We start from the raw sequence: 10,157 nt of genomic DNA on the forward strand, positions 1-10,157 counted from the left end.
CTCTTGCTCTGAAGTTTTTGGTTATTGCCGTTTCAAGTAAAGGCAGGTGATTGTTAATAATAAGCTAGACCTTGTATTCATGTATTAGTTTACATAGTTAAGTTATTGACACTTGACAGGTACTCTTCACCGTCATCTTGAAAAGATGCGACGATTTGCGTATTGTAGTATATATAGACACTATTTTGTGAAAGTAATGGCTATATTGTAACTAATTGTGTAATTTCTGTTTCATGTTTTGCTTTTGGGCAATGACCTAACCAAAAGCCCTAAATAACAAAATCGGTCCAATTCGTTTTGTATTACAAGCTGATTTTTACATTGAAAGGTTAGGAACACAAAGCATTACAGAAAACAATTCATGAAAAACAATAAAAAAATGATGGAAATCAGACTACTTACTACAAAAAAATTAAAATTATATTCTATATTACTCAAAGATGCCCTTGATTTAAAAGTTTTGGCTCAAACTAGCCTCGCTTGGTCTAAGATGGCGGCTAAAAACTATATCATTGACTTGACTTGTTTATGAGAAAACCAAGAAATCTACCATTAATCAATTGACTTAATTTTTTTCAATATATTTAATATAGGGTTAGAAATATAAAATGATAAAAATAAAAAGTAATTAAAAAAAGATGTAGCTCAAAAAGTAACATTTATGTAACTTGGGATCTCTATGTTTAATTTTTTTTTCTTAGCATTTTATATTTGTTACCATACAATAAAAGAAACAATAAAAATAAATTCTGAAATAAATATTTGATAGTTGTAGCTTTCTCTTTTGTCTCGTAATTTTGTAGTTTTCGCTGAAACCCTACCCTATATATATATAGCTACAATATATATATAAAAGGTTGCTTGTTTTGACTGATTAACTTGAACACTTTATCAATAAAATATACCACCATACATTAATTTTGTAACTACTATTTTGAGTTATAATTTGGATGTAATAGGAAATACATATGAAAATTGGTTAGTATGTTACGAATGTTTTATGTAAGCACAATTTATAAAATTGTTAGTCGTCAACATTTTGAGAAATGACAAAGACAGGCCAACAACTAGTTGACTTTTCATGTATTAATTTGTGAAGATAATTGAATCTTTTTTCTTACATGTGAAGAAACATAGCTAAACATAAACTAAAAATTAATATGACTAGTTTCCAATTTTCTTAAATCGTAAAAATTAACCTTATTTAATTGAATTTAAAATTATTTTGGGAGATATCAAATATCAATTTACATGTATATAATTACAATTTTTTTTTTAGAAAATATTGATCCTTTTATATATAACACAAACCAAACTACATCTGGATAATGGGTAAGCGAGCAACAAGCTGCGTCGTTATTCCCTTTTGAATCGGAAAGCCTATTCTACTAAATATAAATTCTTGGTTCCTCGGGCTTTGCGAGTCACTGTGGACCACCTTCTGCACCCGCTCCGAGAAGCGAACCGCCTCGGGAGCTAGGGATCCAAAAGTGTCGAAGGCAAATGGAATGAACACGTGCTGATTCTCCAAACACGATGTCTCATGCTTAGCAACCTTCTTAGACTCCGCTCTCAAAACCGCCTGTCTTGGTACGAAGCCACTGTCTCTCAGCCCCACCAACGGGGACACCCCAGTGAGGTCAACACACACATGCTTTCCCCTGCCTAGCCAAACACAAGATCATCCGCAGGACGCAGGGTAGATCTTCCCTCACGCGGATCAGTCAAAAAGTTAACAGGTGCCTCTTTCTTGGCTGAGATCCCGGCACGTCTAAGCACATCCCATAACCCATCTCTAACCCAGTCATGACGATACTTGAATCCCGGCAATTCCTTACAGTGGAGGGCATGCTCACAGAATCTATCCAAACAAGCTTTTTTACAAATGGGGCATAATTCATCTGGAGGGAAAAGCGGAATCATAAGCCGGTATTTAAGGATGGCACTGTATTCAACTGACGACATCCGTTGCCCAAGACCTTCAATGGGCACAACAGTCAAAAAATCCTGGGCATGAGCCCCCTTGAGACAAGCTAAAACTGCCTTTTGTCTCGGGGTCATATCGAATCGCTCTTCCAAATCATGTACGTGTTTACCATAAAGAGCACTCGCCAAGGTTTGTTGAGGTTTCTTGAGGGCGGTCTCCTTATCAGTAAAACCGCCTATATCAAGGTTCGGGAGAGTTGTTCCAATATTACCAAGTGCAAAAGAGTAGTCAGGATCTACCCCCGTAACACCAGAGTTTCGCAGGACGTGGTCTTGCAATTTCCACGACTGAGACCTGGAAGCCACAAATGCAAATGCGGAGACATCCTCAGCCGAGAAAATTCCTAAGCCTCCGCAACGCATAGGGAAGGAAGCCAACCTCCACTGGAGGTCCCCAAAATGCGGTCCTCCACACACAACAATATCTTCAATTGCCCCCCGCAGGCCCGCATCAATGATGGACACAACCTCTTTGACATGTTCAGGTTGACAAGTCAGGAGCCCAAACACTAACTTAGCAACCCCCATGCACGAGCGTAACAAAAGGAGCTCACTTTGGGGGTCCCTCAGGTCCGGTAGGCGTTTCATAAGTTCAACCGCCCTCAAAGCTCTTTTAGTTGCCAAAGACCGAATAAACCCTGCATCCCGACTAACCGCTCCATCCAAGAGTTTAACTCCCATCGCAGGCCTGCTAATCTCTCCAGGGAATAAACCCGACACTTTCTTCGAATCATCACATGACGGCCAAAAAACCTCTGTTTTTCGAATATTAAGCCTAAGTCCTAGAGACGCCCCTTCTGAGCGAATAATGCCCAACGCTCTAGCGACCTCCTCAGCCTTACCAATAATAGTGCCATCGTCTAAATACCAAGCATGGAGGGCAAGGGACAGGTCCCCTGAACCCTAAGGATGAGCGGATGAAGGACCAACGCAAAAAGAAGAGGGCCAAGGGGGTCCCCTTGCTGCACCCCAGTAAAAGCCCGATATGAGTATCCCCCACATATAAATGGGCGGGGCGGGCATATAAAAACTGGACCCATGGGAAGATGGATGGACATATGCAGCTAACTTCCCTGAGAAGGGTCGTCCGATCCACCTCGTTGAAGGCGTTAGAAAAATCAACAGTGAGCATAGCCAGGGACCCGTCAGAATGAAACGAGCTTAAAAATCTGTTAGCACTAGGCAATACCGCTTCTGCCCCATTAGGGATCCCAACCCCGAATTGGAAATCCCCTAGATAAGCAGCCACCTTTTTCCCTATTTTACGCATAGCGACTTTCGACACCAATCTTCTCCAAATGGCCCCCACTGCGATGGGTCTAATTCCAATGTCAGGCTTCAACAGGGGGGTCAGCGGTGTCGAAGCAATGAACTCCGCTAGAACTTTTTGACAAAGCCCCCCAAGCCACAAGTTGACAACATTAGTGATGGCCTTTAAGAGCCCGGAGGCGGTCGGAGACCCCTGGCCACAGAAAGCGTCTAAAATATGTTGGGCCCGCAAACCATCCCTCCCATAAGATGTACCTTTCGGGAAGGTTTTAATACATTCCAACACACAATCATCGTCCACCCGCAAGGCTGGTTCCGATGGCACGACGGAGGGCATGGTCGGGGGGTCCACCATAGGATGTTTATCAATCATTGCTCTCAAAGTATCCCCCCCGGCAGGCGCGACCCAGGATGAACACATGACTTTGATCGCCGCTATGTAATGGCCGTCCGCTACCTTCCGGAGGCACTGCTTGATATTGCCCCCTCCCTCTTCTTTATGTTGGCAATCCCACATCACTGGAAGTTCAAGGAGCAGTAGCACCAACTCTTCTAAACCTGCCCCATCTTTCCAAACAGCCAAAGCCCGCATAATGGAGCTACATTGAAGCGATTCTTGCCTAGTAGCCGGTTTGACAATACGTAACGTGCAACGAGGCAACGACAAAAGTTTAACCCAAGCCTCAATAGACCTCGGGGCATCAACCACTTTACGGAGCCCCCCTGACAAAGCCTGGGCAAAAGCCATGCGACACGCGGGCGGGATACTCTTGACAGTGGCAATAGGAATGGCGAGGACGCGCTCAAGGAGAGCGACATCTACCACAAACGTCTCAGACTGACCACTCCCAAGTTCCACTTGCGAATCGCGGGGTTGAGGGATCCCCACAATAAAATCAAAGTCGCCTCCTGCACGTGGGGTGCATTTAACAACTTCTTTTCCGTGCAGACAAGGCTTATTCAAGGCATGCAGGGCCATGCACTCCTCGCATAACCAATTCTTAAGCAAGCGCAAGGTTTCGACAACGTCATTGTAGAGTTCCAAGTCCGAAGTAAGACGCTCCTTTAACTGATCTCTCCTTTCCTTTATATTGAAGTGATCCCGCTGAAAATGCATGAGTAACCTAGAGTACCCCTTGTATCCCGGGATACCATCTTTGCAAACATGAAAATTTTTAAAGGGGCAACGCCAAATCCCCGTGCACGAGCTAGGACCGGCCTCTCCACCACAGGCCATCATAAATCACTTAGATGATATTTCTTTAGCTTTCATAAAAGTTCAAAATGCTACATCACATCGTTCATCTCATCAAGTGGCAAGAGTTGTAGGCTCTACAACTGGAAGCTTTGTGCTTCTACTCGTTGTGGTACTAGGTTTTATTACATATGTAGTCCATAAGAGAAAAATGGATGCTAAAAAGGAGGAAGAGTATTTAGATCAAGTGCAAGGAATGCCGAAACGCTTTTCTTATGAAGAACTGAAAACCACCACCGAGGATTTTAGTAAAAAACTTGGTGAAGGAGGATTTGGATTGGTTTTTGAAGGGAGTCTCAAAGATGGCTCCAAGATTGCAGTAAAATGTCTTGAAGGTCTTGTACATGTTAGGAAATCATTCCTAGCTGAGGTTCAATCCATTGGCAATATTCACCATGTGAATCTGGTTAGACTTCGAGGATTTTGCACATGGAAATCACAAAGATTTCTAGTGTACGACTTCATGAGCAATGGGTCATTAGATAGGTGGATCTATCATGGAAATCATGAACACATACTTGATTGGGAATGCAGAAAGAAAATCATTCTAGATATAGCAAAAGGCTTAGCATATCTCCATGAAGAATGTAGACAAAAAATCATCCACCTCGACATTAAACCTCAAAACATTCTCCTAGATGACAATTTCAATGCCAAAGTATCTGATTTCGGGTTATCTAAGCTAATAGATAGAAATCAATCCCAAGTGATGACTACAATGAGAGGAACTCCCGGGTATCTTGCTCTAGAATGTTGAGCTCAGTTATCACAGAAAAGGTGGATGTCTATAGCTTTGGAATCGTTCTGTTAGAGGTCTTGTGTGGAAGAAAGAATTTTGACCAGACTTTGCCAGAAGAAAGTCAGCACTTACTCCGTGTTTTTCAAAAATGTTGGGAGCGAGAAACATTGTTAGATATGGTTGACATGAGCAGCGAAGATATGCAAAGAAATGGTACAGAGGTTGTGGAGATGATGAAATTGGCTTCATGGTGTTTACAGACTGATTATATGCAAAGGCCTTCAATGTCATCGGTGGTTAAGGTATTAGAAGGAGGAATGGAGGTTGACTCGAACCTGGATTATAACTTCATTGATCCAAGACTACAAAAAAACAACTGTCAGGAGAAAGATTTAACACCATTGCTGCCTTCTGTTCTATCAGGGCCAAGGTGAGTGAATAAATATTTCTAAGCTTCTGTATTTTTTTCTAGACAAATTGGTCTTCATTAACTTCATTCAATCTTAATTAACTTTATGCTTGTACTATATTATTTTGGTTGTGAGTACATAGCAAAATGGTTGTAATAAATTCAAATTATTATGGTTTTAGCTGCTTATACTATGCCAATGTCCTGTATTCTGCTTCACTAGTAATGATGAGTCGAGGATCAGAACCATCTTCTTCGGAGGATATAATGGACCACAGCTGGCATTGGCTTCTTCTATGATGGAGCATGCACCTCTTTACCTTTTTGTTAACTTGCGTATTCAAATCCAGGGTGTGGTTATTACTGTTGAGCCTCAGGTTGTTTGATAAGAAAATGGACTGAGATTCCACGTGATGTCGGATGGAAACAATATATTTTGATTAACTCTATAAACATATAAAGATATGAGGATTCTCATCAGAAGTCATTATTGCATATGATGTTCCAGCTTGAAGAATTAGAATGATACTAAAAAACTGATATCCATTCCATATGGTGGAAACGTATGGTTCTGGTTTAACCGAAGGCCTCAACGCTAAAATAAATGTTGCACAAATTAGATGAAAAAGTTACTTCACATCAGGCTAGTCCAATAATTATTGAATCCATGACTCAACCAACTAACAGCTAAAACTTGGTGCATTGCACACAGTATATGGTTTTAATAATAGTAATAATAATAATAATTTGACAACAAGAATCATACATTGGCTGCTTATCCCCACATAAAATAACTTTGGTTCCTCATTTTCTAGCTTCTACAGCTTTTCTTAAATAGGGTGGTTCTTAAACACAATCCAACTAATAAGTCTGGAAGATGTTGGAGTTAATCTTGATGGGTCGGGTCAAAGCCATATTTGGTTTTTGATAGCCATCTTTTGCCTTCCTTTTCTTTCCAATAAATTGATTCCCTTTCTTGAAATTACCCTCCTTTTCAACCAAGTTAACCGAGTTTTAACCCGTTTCCATTTTCCCTTCAATTTTTCGAATTCTTGAATCCTAAGAGATTCTTCAATCCTAATATGGCTACCTAACTGAACCAAACTTAATTCCTCCTTTTGGTGTTTCAAAGTATGCTTAAAATCTTTCCATAATGGAGGCAAAGACTGCATTTGACTCTTCCATGTGCGTCTTGTGTTGTTCAATTGACCAAGAATGTGTTGCAACTCATTAAATTGATCCATAATTTGCTTATTTTCCGACATCTTGTAAGAGTTGAAGTTACTTACTATACACTTTTACAAGAAACTTTTTACTAGATGCGTCTTCTGCCATATATTTAGTTTCTGCTCTCGGGACCAAGATAAGTAATGGGCCACACGCCTAGGCCCAGAATTCGGGTTTGACATATGTTTTCATGAGCAACACACCAGATTGATGGATCTACCATGGTGTTCGGAAGCACATAAGGAAGATTGTTGTTCACTCGATTAGATGACTGGGATTGCAGCCAAAGGAGTGGTTATGAGTTTTCATACGACCGAGTGAATGGTCGGAGACAGGGTCACAGAGTTAGTCGAGTTCGGTGGGAGCCGGAAGAACACATCTATGGATCAAGAAAAGTTCCGGGGAGATCAAGGCCAAGATGGTTGTGAAAACCGAGAAGGCCAAGATCATGAGTCAAAACAACATGTCAAAGGAGACAAGTTCAAAGTCAAAGACCAGCTATTTCAAGTCGGAAATTAGGGGGGGGGGGGTGATTGTTGGACGTAATTTCCATTAGGCCGACTCATCGAGCATATGATGAGTTGATGTCTTGTTTATCAAGTTGAGCATGTGACTTGGTTTACATGGAATAAATTACTTGGTGAACAAGTCGAGCAAATGACTAGGACAACAAGGAATTTATTTATTAATTATTGTTTAAATATGTTTTTACTAATTAGTGTTTGAGTATGATAAGGAGTTTGTATTCTAGTCTAATTAGGTTTTCATATTTAAACTAGTCTATATACCCGAGCTTGTGGGTTATATCATTAAGAGAGTTAAGTTAGTTTAAGTATTGTGATTTTCGAGCTAATGAGAATTACAAGATCGAGCTTATATGGTTAGACATTAGAATGTGATGTGTGATATGCAACCGAGTTAGGGTTCATCTAGAAACACACACGAGATGTAACCGAGTTAGGGTTCATCTAGATGCAACCGAGTTAGGGTTCATCAAGAGTCAAACCGAGTTAGGGTTTGAGAGTTTGTAATCAGTTTTTTTAGTTAGATTTTCTGATTAATATAAACGAGAGTTATTCGTTTAGTTTGTGTGTGTTGATTATCGATACGGGACTTGATACTCAAATGGGAATGTAGAAAGAGAATTATTCTTCATATAGCCAAAGGTTTAGCATATCTTCATGGAGAGTGTATGAAAATAATTGTGCATCTTGATATTAAACCTCAAAGTATACTTGTAGACAACCATTTCAATGCTAAAGTTTCCCATTTTGGGTTATCAAAGCACATTGACAAAAGGCAAACCGAAGCGATGGGTACAATAAAAGGAACCCAGGCTATATCTCTCTAGAGTTGAGGAACTCAATTATCACTGTAAAGCTTGATGCATTCAGTTTTGGGATTGTTCTCCTGGAGATCTTATGTGGCAGAAAATGTTTTTGATAGATCTCAGCCAGAAGAAAGCTTGTACTTGCTCTTTGTCTTTCAAGAATGCTGGGAGCAAGGAACATTGTTAGATTTGGTTGACTGACACAGTGAGGATATACATGTACTCAATACAGTAGTGGAGGATATGATGAATGTGGTGGCATGGTGTTTACAAAAAAACTTTAAGAGAAGGCCTTCAATGGCATCATCGGTGGTTAAGGTGTTAGAAGAGGGGAATGGATGGAGAATCGAACTTGGATTACAACTTTACAGATCCAAGAATACAGGAACCAGCAGTTAGAGAAGAGAAAGATATCACAGTCTTGTCATCATCTCGGGCCACGATAAATAGCCATGAGGTTCTTGTGGATCATCTCTTGTTAAATTTCGAGCAAGTGAATCAAGAACACGGACACGAGATTTGTAGAACTCTTTTATTTAGAAAACGACAAACGAGAAAAACTTAATAATAACTAACACATTGAACCAATGGTATATATAAACCCACAATTCCTAATCCTATACTATCTCAAATACATAATTTGAATCCAAAACAAATAGGATTAAATAAAATAAGACTAACTTTTCTTATAACAATAAACTAATTGTTATATTAAATATTCTCCAAGATTCTAGGAGTCTTCAGTATGGTTTGGTGTTGGACACGTTTAACACTCCCTCTCAACACCAAACTTCTTACCCTGACATACATGGAGAACCTCGACTCGAAACACTCCGGGCTCCACGCAACATGTCACGTCTTTCGATATCGGCTCAAATGTTGAATTCCAACACTCCCCCTAGATTCATAGTTGTTCCTTTAAGGTCCTTCACAGCCTGCAACACTCGTATCTCTTTTGACTTGATTTTTGGACGCCTTTGTTCATCCAGTTTGTTTCATGGTCATATAGACCAATTTTATGCTTTACCAAATTAATTGCTTCATCCATTTTGTTTGGTTTAACTCCATTTGGTAGTGGTGGGCTTGTAGCGACCAAGCATTTAGTCATCTTCAACTTCCATGCATGCTGATCACATGATCCATTCTTGTTTATGAACCACCACTGCATGTAAGAAAGATTTATCTCACATCCAAACAGCCGTTATCACATGCCTTGATTATCTTTGACGCTCTCCTATGAACAAACAGTTTGTACACGCTGATTGAGCCCCGATATCTCACTCGATCTTACCGAACGTGATCTCCCATTTATGGTCCTAATTGGCATCCCAAAACCGCTACTATTTGGTAAAGCTTGACCACTTATATCAGCACTGTTATAGCTCCCATGCAGCTTCAAAGCACCTTGAGTCATTGCAGCTCCGTAGGCCAAGGTTTGGTCACAAAACCGGACCCGGGACATATGAAGTTTTTGTCCTGTTTAGACAGCCCAATAACGCTACCACTCGGAACTGTCGGGTCATCGATTCAGCATTTAAGCCTTCTAAACTACTCCGACACACGAAGATTTAATCATCCCGACACACTGAGATTTTACCATAAACACATGATCATGGCACAACATCACTGCTCGACACATGGGGATTTAACCATCCCGACACATGGTGATGACCCATCACCACCGAAACCTTGTACTCAACGAACAAAAAAACAAAGTTGACACACAACCTTGTTGCAGTTGTTATACCGGCGGACCCGAACCGCCTTGTAACCGCTGGTAACACATGCTGACAACCCTCACCGTCATTGGTTTGTTCTCAAAGTTGAACCCAAACGTTCACGCCTGCTGTCCCTATATGACAGCTCGTTTCCGCTGTTACTCGAAACCTTTTTTTATTGTCAAGGCAGCACTGAAATAACCTCCAATCCGCTGTCAACTACT

General features: G+C 40.6%; 1 pseudogene; it reads left to right on the top strand.

Annotated features, from left to right (window-relative positions):
- The first annotated feature begins 4,618 nt into the window (after positions 1-4,618).
- Positions 4,619-5,683, top strand: LOC143583515 (G-type lectin S-receptor-like serine/threonine-protein kinase SD2-5 pseudogene; annotated as a pseudogene).
- The last annotated feature ends 4,474 nt before the right edge of the window (positions 5,684-10,157 follow it).

The sequence above is a fragment of the Bidens hawaiensis genome, unplaced genomic scaffold, assembly GCF_021521415.1.
Source record: "Bidens hawaiensis isolate Kalapana, Puna unplaced genomic scaffold, B.hawaiensis_p1.1 tig00032442_1, whole genome shotgun sequence".
Classification (NCBI taxonomy): Eukaryota; Viridiplantae; Streptophyta; class Magnoliopsida; order Asterales; family Asteraceae; genus Bidens; species Bidens hawaiensis.